The sequence below is a fragment of the Microtus ochrogaster genome, linkage group LG4, assembly GCF_000317375.1.
Source record: "Microtus ochrogaster isolate Prairie Vole_2 linkage group LG4, MicOch1.0, whole genome shotgun sequence".
In the NCBI taxonomy this organism is placed as follows: domain Eukaryota; kingdom Metazoa; phylum Chordata; class Mammalia; order Rodentia; family Cricetidae; genus Microtus; species Microtus ochrogaster.
In genome coordinates this window covers 56,152,397-56,162,664 of record NC_022030.1, presented here as the reverse complement: position 1 = coordinate 56,162,664, position 10,268 = coordinate 56,152,397, and positions in this window count along the sequence as shown.

Genomic DNA, 10,268 nt, shown 5'->3' with positions numbered 1-10,268 from the left:
AAACTAGCTCTGTAGACCAGGCTGGTCTTGAACTCACAGAGATCCGCCTGCCTCTGCCTCCCGAGTGCTGGGATTAAAGGCGCGTGCCACCACCGCCCAGCTCTACATTCACTCTTCTTCTTGTCCAAATTTCTTTATTTTTTTGAGACAACTCAGAAGCCACTAGTTTCAGGTGGCTTTAATGACCCGTGGTTGGCACTCTAGCAATGCAGAGTTAAACCCACTAAGAGCTGAAAAAGGCTTTGCCATCACTTCCAAAGAATCCACAATATCAGAACCCACATGGAAAGGCTGGGGAAGAAGGACAGTAGGGACAAGACAAGACAGGAATTGTAGAAAGGAATTGATGCCGTGAGCAAACAGACTGAGGACATTGGGGGCTGGGTTCTCACTGCTGGAGAAAGAAGTCACAGCAGAGAAAAAGACAAGAGGGATAACCATACATAGAGTCCCAGAGTTTAGTCGGGATGTAAAGTTTCCAATGTGTCCAGGCAGATGTAGAGGGGTGCGTGTGTGTGTGTGTGTGTGTGTGTGTGTGTGTGTGTGTGTGCGCGTGCGCACGCGTGAGAGAGACAGACAGACAGAGACAGCAGACAGAGAGACAGAGAGAGAGACACACACATGCACATGCACACACAGAGAGACAGAGACACAGAGACATACACACACGCACACACACAGAGACAGAGACACACAGACACACACGCACATGCACACACACACAGAGACAGAGACACAGAGACACACACACGCACACACACACAGAGACAGAGAGACACAGAGACATACACACACACGCACACACACACAGAGACAGAGAGAGACACAGAGACATACACACACAGAGAGAGACAGAGAGAGACACACACACGCACATGCACACACAGAGACAGAGAGAGACACACAGAGAGACATACACACGCGCGGATGCGTGCGCACACACACACACACACACACACATTGGGGGGGGGAGCCACTTCAGTATTTCATAGCTTTGCCACTTAAAGGGGCTAAAAGTGACAGCACTCCTATGGCCATGGACACATATAACAGCCAAATATTTGTTTCTAATTTTCTTCTTTTTTTTTCCGTCCTTAGCAGAAACTAGGTTTCTTCTAAGAGAAACCTAGTTTTAACCAGAGAAATGGCTGGTTCCGGATCTGAAACAGGGAAATTATAAGATAAGCCTAGAATATCTTACTGTGTCAGAATAAAAGTGTTCAAAGATTCAAAGAATTTTATCTATTCTATCAAAGGAGCATAGGAACTAGCTCGAAGGAGCTCACATTGGCTAAATCTGGGACAATCTGAACATGGAAATAAAGATAGTAACAGGCTATAACACACTGTATAAAACAGATCCATAAATTCAATGACATAAATAAATTAATTAATTCAAACATTTTATGAGGAATGGAATACAGTCTCAAAGCGGGGGAAGAAGTATCTTTTTAACCGAGGAGCTAGCCGAGACCATGTTCATCAAACACTAAGGTTAAGATCACCAGGAGAGATGGATTTCATCTTATTTCTCCAGACATGAAAAGGGGCATTAATGGGCAGTTGGTGAAATTGGAAAAATCTGGAGGTGTTTTGCAAGTTTCTGAGAAGTAATGCATCAACATTAAGTTCCTGATTTTTGGTGGTGGCCCTGTGGTTAGCATGAGAAAGTCTTTGGAAGGTATTCAGTGTTTATGCCCCTTCTTGTTATCTACACATTAAAATGCTGACCACCAAGACAGTTGTCTAAAGAGGCAGTGTCTCTGGGAAATCATGAGGTCATGAGGGTAGGGCCCTCATGAATAAGACTAGTGCCTTTATGGAAGATAGCTTAGAAATCACTTTCCCTTCCTCCATGTGAAGATAAGCGGAAAGATGACCATCCATGAGGAAGACATGGAGTCTGTCAGAGCCTCTGGAACCATGGGAAGTAAGCCTCTGATGTGATAAACGGTCTAGTTTCTTGTATCCTGTTATAGGGCCCGGAAGGAACTAAGACAGTAAGGGAACTCAAAGGAGAGTGTTTGAGGGTCACAGGGTGTCCCGTTGCCAGTTTACTCTCAACACATCAAGTAATTAAGACATGCGCCCACATATCACAGAGACACTTGCACAGAAATGTGACAATAACTAAGTCATGGAGCCCACCTAGCAGAGCAATAGATAAGGAAAACATGGCATGCAAACATAATGGGATTTTTTTCAGCCCTAAAGAAGATTAAAATTTTTGTTGTTGTTTGCTTTGTTTTGTTTTGTTTTCTCAAGACAGGGTTTCTCTGTAGGTTTGGAGCCTGTCCTGGAACTAGTTCTTAGTAGACCAGGCTGTCCTTGAACTCACAGAGATCCGCCTGTCTCTGCCTTCTGAGTGCTGAGATTAAAGGTGTGCACCATCAATGCCCAACTGTATTTGATGCGTTTTGGTACCCCAGATTCAGTTAGATCACATAATCAACCAGATACAAAGATCATTTTCCATTAGTTCTTTGAGAACTTGTATAGTATTTTTGGATCATTCACTTTTCCTCAATGTCTCCTAGAGTTACCCTCCCTTCCCTATCCACCCAATTCATTTCGCCCATCTGTCCCCCATCAAGTTCAGTTTGTGCTGCCCACATATTCTTGGATGTATGGCCGTCCCCTGCAGTGTGGTCAACTGACAGAGACTGCATTCCTAAAGAAAACTGCCTCCGTCTTCCAGCAGCTTCCAGTTGCCAATAGTTCCTCTGCTAAGGGCGCACTTTATCTTTGTGTCCCTTCTCCACGCTGGGATTTGACTGAGGACTGAGCTTACACGGCACTTGTGCATACTGTGAGTTCATCTATGTAGCTGCCCCACTGGGCTTGGGAGACACTATCAGTAGTTCCCACTACCTCCCCTCTGGCTCTTATTCTCTTTCTAGCCCCCCTCTTCTGAAATGATCCCTGAGCCCTGGGAGGCAGTGATGAGATACTTAAATGGTGTCCCATTTAAGACTGAGCATAACCCCTGTCTCTATTCTCCATACTTTGGCCAGTTATGGCTCTCTGTGTTCATCGTCTACTGCAAAGAGAAGCCTCTCTCAGGTCCTTCTGCAGTAAGTGCTCTTAACTATGGAGCCATTTCTTCAGCTGCTGCCTCTGTCTTATTAGCACAAGGGTTAGTTTTAAGGAACTTGAATGTTGTACAATCTCAAGGACCTCTTTAAACAGATTTTAGCAGGGAGTTTGGGGTAAGATAACTAAGTTAAGTATGTATAAAAGGTTTATGGAAACCCATTATTTTGTAAATTAATTTAAATATATAATTTTTTAAAGGCATTGAATTACCTGAATGGGTGGACAATGCTTCTTCTAGAAGACAGTGGTTATTAAATGAAAATGTCAGTGTCAGGTATGGTCTATCTTCCTACGAGATATTGATCAGAAAGGCACAGAGGATCCCTAAGACAACAGAGGCTATTAACACTGCTCTTGGTTGTCCACCATCACTAGATGGTACGGGTCCTGTAGTTCAAGATACAACATAGTTTGGTTGCAGGGCAGAGAAATCAAGTAGAAACTGACCTGGAAGCTTTTCACTGCTGGTTAGCTTTATTGTGCAAGCTGCAGGGAAAAAAGAGGTCAATGGACTCATCCAGTTATGGACCGTCCACGCTACAGTAACTGACCTTCCGGGAAAGATGCGTCCATGGCGCGGTAGTGATGTGACTCTTAGGCGGGTAACCAACTGCTTTCTGATTGGATCTGAGGCCTGCTCCACAGCCAGGAATTCACCTGGTAGAGCCCATGGCTGGGGAAGACATAGAGGATCTAGTGGGGGAAACCAGCTACTATCGTTTTGCTAAACTGACATATTGTCAAACTGCCTTTAAATATTTAGAGATTAGTTACCCCTCAACCTTAGTCAGAGAGTTCTTTTTGCACTGGATGGCTGTCAAATAATAGACTCATAATTGGGCAAAGTGCGGAGAATAAGTAACTATCGAGAGCTCAGCCGTAAATGGAACATCTGTATCAACCCCCACCCTTACCTCCACATGACTTAGGGAACGCCATGAGAAAAGATGGCAGAAAAAGAAAAAAGTAAGTGTGAGAACCTAGGCTATGGAGGAGCACTATGAAATGCCATCTTCTAGACATGACCCAATGGCCATCTTACCCACGAACTCACAGCAGCTGCAGGGGTCTGCACGAGAGAAAGCCAGTCACCAATTCTGGCATGGATGAGAGAGGGTGACATAGGGCCCCACCCGTCACTGAGCACTTGGTGGCTGGTGCAGGAAGAAGAGCCACTTTTCCTTCAAGAGTATGGCCACTGGTGGGTTGCCCATGCTTTTGCAGGCAGTACTAATTGGACTCAGTGAGTTATATAAAGAAGAAAAAGAGGCCATGAATGTGGGAGGGGCAGGTGTTAGGGGAGGCTGGGGAGAGTGGGAGAGAAGAGTTGGGGGGTGGATATAATCAAGACACGTTAAATATGTGTACAAAATTGTCAACGCATAAGTAAAAATATTTTTGGAAGAAAGATCATAAAATTGTGAGTGTAAAATTAGGCAGGAAAGTTTAATATTTAGTATGAGAAAAGGAATGGTAATAAATGATAAATTTTAAAAAGTGGATAAATACCACAAACATCATAAAACCAGGAAAAATAACCTTTCAAAATTGTTTTTATTTTTTGACAATTTTATATATATATATGTTTATATACACACACACACACATATATATATACACATACATGTGTGCACACACACATATAGTATATTTTCATGATCTTCACCTCTATTTCCCTTCCAATCTCTCAGAACACCCCCTCCTTTCCAGCAAGACCTCACCGTGAGAGGGGGATATTTCCTGGAGCATGGGCAACTTACCAGAGGTCACACCACTGATGAAAATGACTCTTACTCCCCCAGTAGCTTCCAGTTGCTCCTTAGGGAGGAGTGGGGCCTCAAATCTGCTCGGTAGCATCCCTTTGCCTCCCCTTGGGGAAAGTCCACACTCCAGATGTTAGCTCCAGGCTGGCTCTTGGCCTGTCTTCTGTGAAAACATGACTCCGTGGGGGAGGACTGTCAAGGAAAAGCCACAGAGCTTTTGAGGATAGGCTGGGACTCTGAGCAGTGGCGATGATGGTGGCCGGTGTCACCAAACCTAGGAGGACATAGATGCCCATTTCCTAATGAAGTATCGAGAGAGTGGCTCTGCCCTGGGAAGAACACAAAACGCAGTAGCCGGGGCCTTGGCCACATGTAACTCACTGGGGTTCTCGGTCCTAGCAAAGGTTTTTATACTGATTAAATGAGCAGTGTAAGAGCTAAGAGTTCACAGATGTGCTCACAATTCTGGGCTGCATTGTCTACCCAATCGGCGAGTTTCAGGTTCAGTGAGGGACCCTGCCACAAACATTTTGGTAGAGGGCGAGCAAGATGGCTCAGCAGGCAAAGCTACCTACTGGGGAGCTGCAAGCATGGTCGGGTTCTAACTAGCTCACTGTGTTCCCACAGTGTAATAGTGGTGGGGACTCTGGGCTCTCCTCTGATGAGGTTCATCTAACTCTCTTCCAAAGTCTCAGTGTCCAAGTACCGTCACTTTGGGAATCAGGCCTTAACATAGCATTGTTGGGGAGGGGCGTTATTCAGTTCATAGAAGGCTCATGGGGGTGGGGGTGACCAGCATCGAGTTGGTAAATTTGGGGTTGGAAAGATGGCTTAACAGTTAAGAGTGCTTCCAGAGGGCCCAAGTTCGGTTCCTAACACTCATGTCAGGTGGTTCATGGCCACCTGTAACTTCAGCTCCAGGGATCAGATGCCTTCTTCCGGTCTCCAGGTGCCTTCATGCACGGGCAGACACTCGCACATACACATAAATCAAATGAAAATAGATATGAAGGTGATGACTCTTAGGGCTGTGGAGACAGTTTCTCACAGTGCTAGCCAGGCGAGTATGAGAACCCAAGTTCTGTCTCCAGAACCCATATTAAAAAGCCAGGCATGGTGGTCTCCCCTTATCCCTCCCCGCTGTTACTGTTCTCCTTTTCACCTCTCCATGTTCTTCTGGGGGGCACCTGGGAGCGCTGGCATCCATTAAACCTGAGCATCTTCTAATTCGGTTTGATCTGGTTTGATTTGGATTATTACATCAGTGGAGAGGTTTGTGGGCTAGAAAAAACTTAGCATATGGAGGTCCCAATGTTGGGGGGGCTGTTTTCCCCACTGGCCCAGGGCTACCTGATGGAAAACGCCCTTCTCGCCCATGCTCTCCACCAGGCTAAGGTCGGCTTCATCTCAGTGAGTTCCCCCTTTTCAGGTACATGCCGCTAGGGCCCAGGGCCCGTTACGTTTTTGTTTGTCGTTCGTTAGGGCGTCTGTGGAAACCACGGTCTGTGCCAGGCCCCTGACCCCACACGGCACGGCAGTCCTTGCTGAGGTGGCATTGTGTGGGATGGAGAGGTCTGCTCAGACATTTCTCACGCCCCTCTGTTTTTGACTCAAGAGTCTGATCACAGTAGACGTGTTGTGATAGGCATTGAGTTCTAAGTCTTGGCATAGACTTGTGGAAATGGGCTCTTGCAATTCAAAGCCAGATCCTCTAATGCCCTTGGGCTGTCTTTTACAAAAATCCTTTTAAATTGGGGCTAACACCTAATATAAAACAAACAAGGCTCCAAAAGTCCCTGTTTTCTGGATGCTGTGTTCCTGCTCCCACTCCCCTCCCCTCTTCTCTACCTGTTTGTCTGTCTCCATTCCTGGCATTAATCTGGTCACCCTGGGACTCTCTACGATGGATCCGGATTCTCCCCCCCCCCCACCGTCTTTCCACTCTAAAACTCTAAAACTGTATAGGTGTTCATCCTTTGTTTCTGTTCCTTCTGACAGGGTCTGCTAATCTGGTCCTTAATGGGACCACCTATGTGCTTCCCTGGTTTCTGCTGCCTACACCAGGATTTTTAAGTTGATCAGCTGACACAGGTTCCAAAAAAAAAAAAAAAAAGTTTTATTTGTCTTGTCTGTTAAAATAATGTGGCCACACTATGCTTTTATGTCTATGTGTGTGTGTGTGTGGGGGGGTGTTTGTTTCCACAATATGCTTGTCTTATTTCTCTGTGTGTATGTGTGCCTGTTTTAAGACTTGTAAAACAGCCGGGCGGTGGTGGCACACGCCTTTAATCCCAGCACTAGGGACGCAGAGGCAGGCGGATCTCTGTGAGTTCGAGACCAGCCTGGTCTACAAGAGCTAGTTCCAGGCAGGCTCCAAAACCACAGAGAAACCCTGCCTCGAAAAAAAAAAAAAAAAAAAAAAAAAAAACTTGTAAAACATATAACTCCAGATTACGACAGCTCTAAAAAATACAAACACATGGGTAGCCACTATTTTGACCTCCCTGCCATCTTGGGTAAGGGTACCCATGTGTGCTAATATCCTTTGACTGTAAAGTGCCTTTACAGATCTGAGAGTATGGCATTTAACAAAATAGCTTCTAACACAGAGACATGCCAGCTCCTGCAGCATCCTACAGCTCCTCCAGGAAGATGCTTGTTTACAGAAGACCTTCCACTTGCTTCTGGATATGGCAAAAACCACCCACACAGTAAAAAAAATGGTCTTCTACTTCATCAACTTCCTGGACTACTACACCAGGAATCGATTGTCTCAAGACAGGTAGACTAAATCTTTCCCCCGCAGGAAAATCTTCGTGCTTCCTGGACTCAGCAGCTAATGACAAGCACTACTTCAAAGGCTGGTGTTTGCCAAGGACTACGGAAAGACTTGAGGTTGCCTGCGTAGCTAAAAAAGCTGTCTCATTTCTGCTCATGTATCCCTCCCAGATCTGTCTAATGACATTTGATGACTTAACTCATTACTTCATTTGTTAAATTTCCTGAGAAAAATACAGACAGATGTGCCTCTTTCACAGGCTTCAAAGTCCAGGATTAACAGGTTTCAGGTGTATCTTCAGAAATCCAGAGTTCCCAATTCCCTTTAATTGTCATCTAAAATGTTCCTGTCTAGTTGTTTTAGAGATACCTGCAGGTTCCTAAAAAGTTCTGCTGCTTTATCAAGAAATCTGGTCTGGTAAAAAAAACTAACAGTCTCCAGAGCCTATTTTAACCCCATGCATTTTCAAGCATATTTTACAGGTCACTCATGCTGTCTGGGCCAAGACCAACTTACAAATGGCCCTCCAAACAATGCCAACACCTGCACCAGCTCCTGGGACTTCACCATTGGTACCAACTCTCCTGGCTCAAAAGGACACCTATCAACTAAAATCTGTTTTTTTAAAAAAAAATATTATTATGTATACAGTGTTCTGTCTGTCTGTATGCTTGCATGACAGAAAAGGGCACCAGATCTCATTACAGATGGCTGTGAGCCACCATGTGGGTGCTGGGAATTGAACTCAGGACCTCTGGAAGAGCAGTCAGTGCTCTTAACCTCTGAGCCATTTCTCCAGCCCCCTAAAATCTGGTTTTAAAAAGCATATCTGCTCTCGTGTCCCACTTATTCATCCGAGCCTCTCCTGTACAACCAGGACACTTCTCTATCCCGTTCTTTCCAGCAGTTAATGACTTCCCATGGCTAGTACCATTCATAGGGCCAATAATCACAATATGTTTTTCTCCTAGCCACCTGCCTGATGGCAGAAGTCACAAAAATAATCCCACACTAGTTCAGAATTATGACTAATAAAGGGCTATTTATTTAGGAGAAACTTACAGATCACTGTCCTAGATCACAGTCCTCTGCATGGACAAGGAACAGGAACAGAATCTAGCAGCTGAAAGGGAGAGCCAGAAGCAAGAGAGGGAGCGCATGCTTTACAGCTGCATTAAAGTACAAGAGACCATGCCCAAGTGGACTGGTATCTCAAAGGCTATTGGCTGAAGGAGCGGAAGGAGCTCCCACAGCACCTGCCTTCTCTCCCTCAAAGAACAGCTGCCTGAGGTCTCCAGGATGACAGTAAACCAAATGTCGCTCCAGCCACACCTCTAGCTGAGCGTGAGCCCACTAACTTCCAGCTCTCCCCTCTCCCACGTTGCCCCATGACCACAGGAAGTAACCAGACTTGAGCTGACACCCCCTTTATCCAAAAAGAGTCTGGAATGTTTGGTTAAAAGCGTCACCTCAGCTCCCTGGCATCCCTTTATTCAGAGAGTTTGGAATGTTTGAACAGAGGGCTTTACCCCAGCCCCCCTCCAACATCCATTTTGAAATGTTGGTGGAAAGCTCCATTTCAAGCCCCCTCCTCTGGGAGTGGCTACAGTCCAAACTCCACCTCCAAGAAAGCCCACCAAATGGTGACCCCTTCCCAGGGAAGGTCAAGACCACGCCCACAGGCTATTTAAACTACTCCCGCCCCCGGAGAAGGAACACGTGGTCTCCCCTTTTCCCTCTCCGGTGGTAGTTCCGGTCCTTTTCCCCTCTCAGTGAGACATGGACATCCATTGGGCACTCTGACCAGCCAACCAAGCCTGCATCTCACAAAACAAGGTGGGCAGCTCCTATGAACGACACCCAAGGTTGAGTTCCCGTCTAATGTGCGTGTGCACACATGCGTGCGCTGTGACTTTTGACCAAAACTTGAAGAAGACAGCAAAGTAGACCCAAACCCCAACACAAAGAGTGTTCCAAGGAGAAAAAACAGATAATGAAAAAATAGCAGGGAGAGCAGTGTGGAAGTGGAGACCGATGAAGTAGGGTTGCGGGAAGATTAGTGCTATTTCCAGAACCTGGAAAAGGTACAGAAGCCTCACAGGAAGTAATACTGGAGGTCAGTGGTAAAGTGCTTGCCATGCAAGTGCGGGCAGCTGCTCAGATCCCCAGCTCCCGTTTAAAAAGGCTGAGGGTGGAAATAATACAAACTTGTAATCCAAGTGCTGAGGGAACCACACGGAGCTAGGCAGATCCTCAGAGCTCTCTAACACCTGACATTGACTTCTGGCTTACACAGGCACACATCCATACCCCCCACACACACACAACACACACGCACGGGTGCACACACCCTTGCACATATACTACATACATGCACATGCACATGCACAAAAAAATAACAACGAATTGGGGGCTCAGGATATAGTTTAGTGGTAGAGTGCTTGCTTGGGATATCTACTAAGACAATATACACACACACACACACACACACACAGAGGGGGGGGGGAAGAGCTCCATACCAATAGGATCAATTTGGCTGGGCGGTGGTGGCGCATGCCTTTAATCCCAGCACTTGGGAGGCAGAGGCAGGCGGATCTCTGTGAGTTCGAGACCAGCCTGGTCTACAAGAG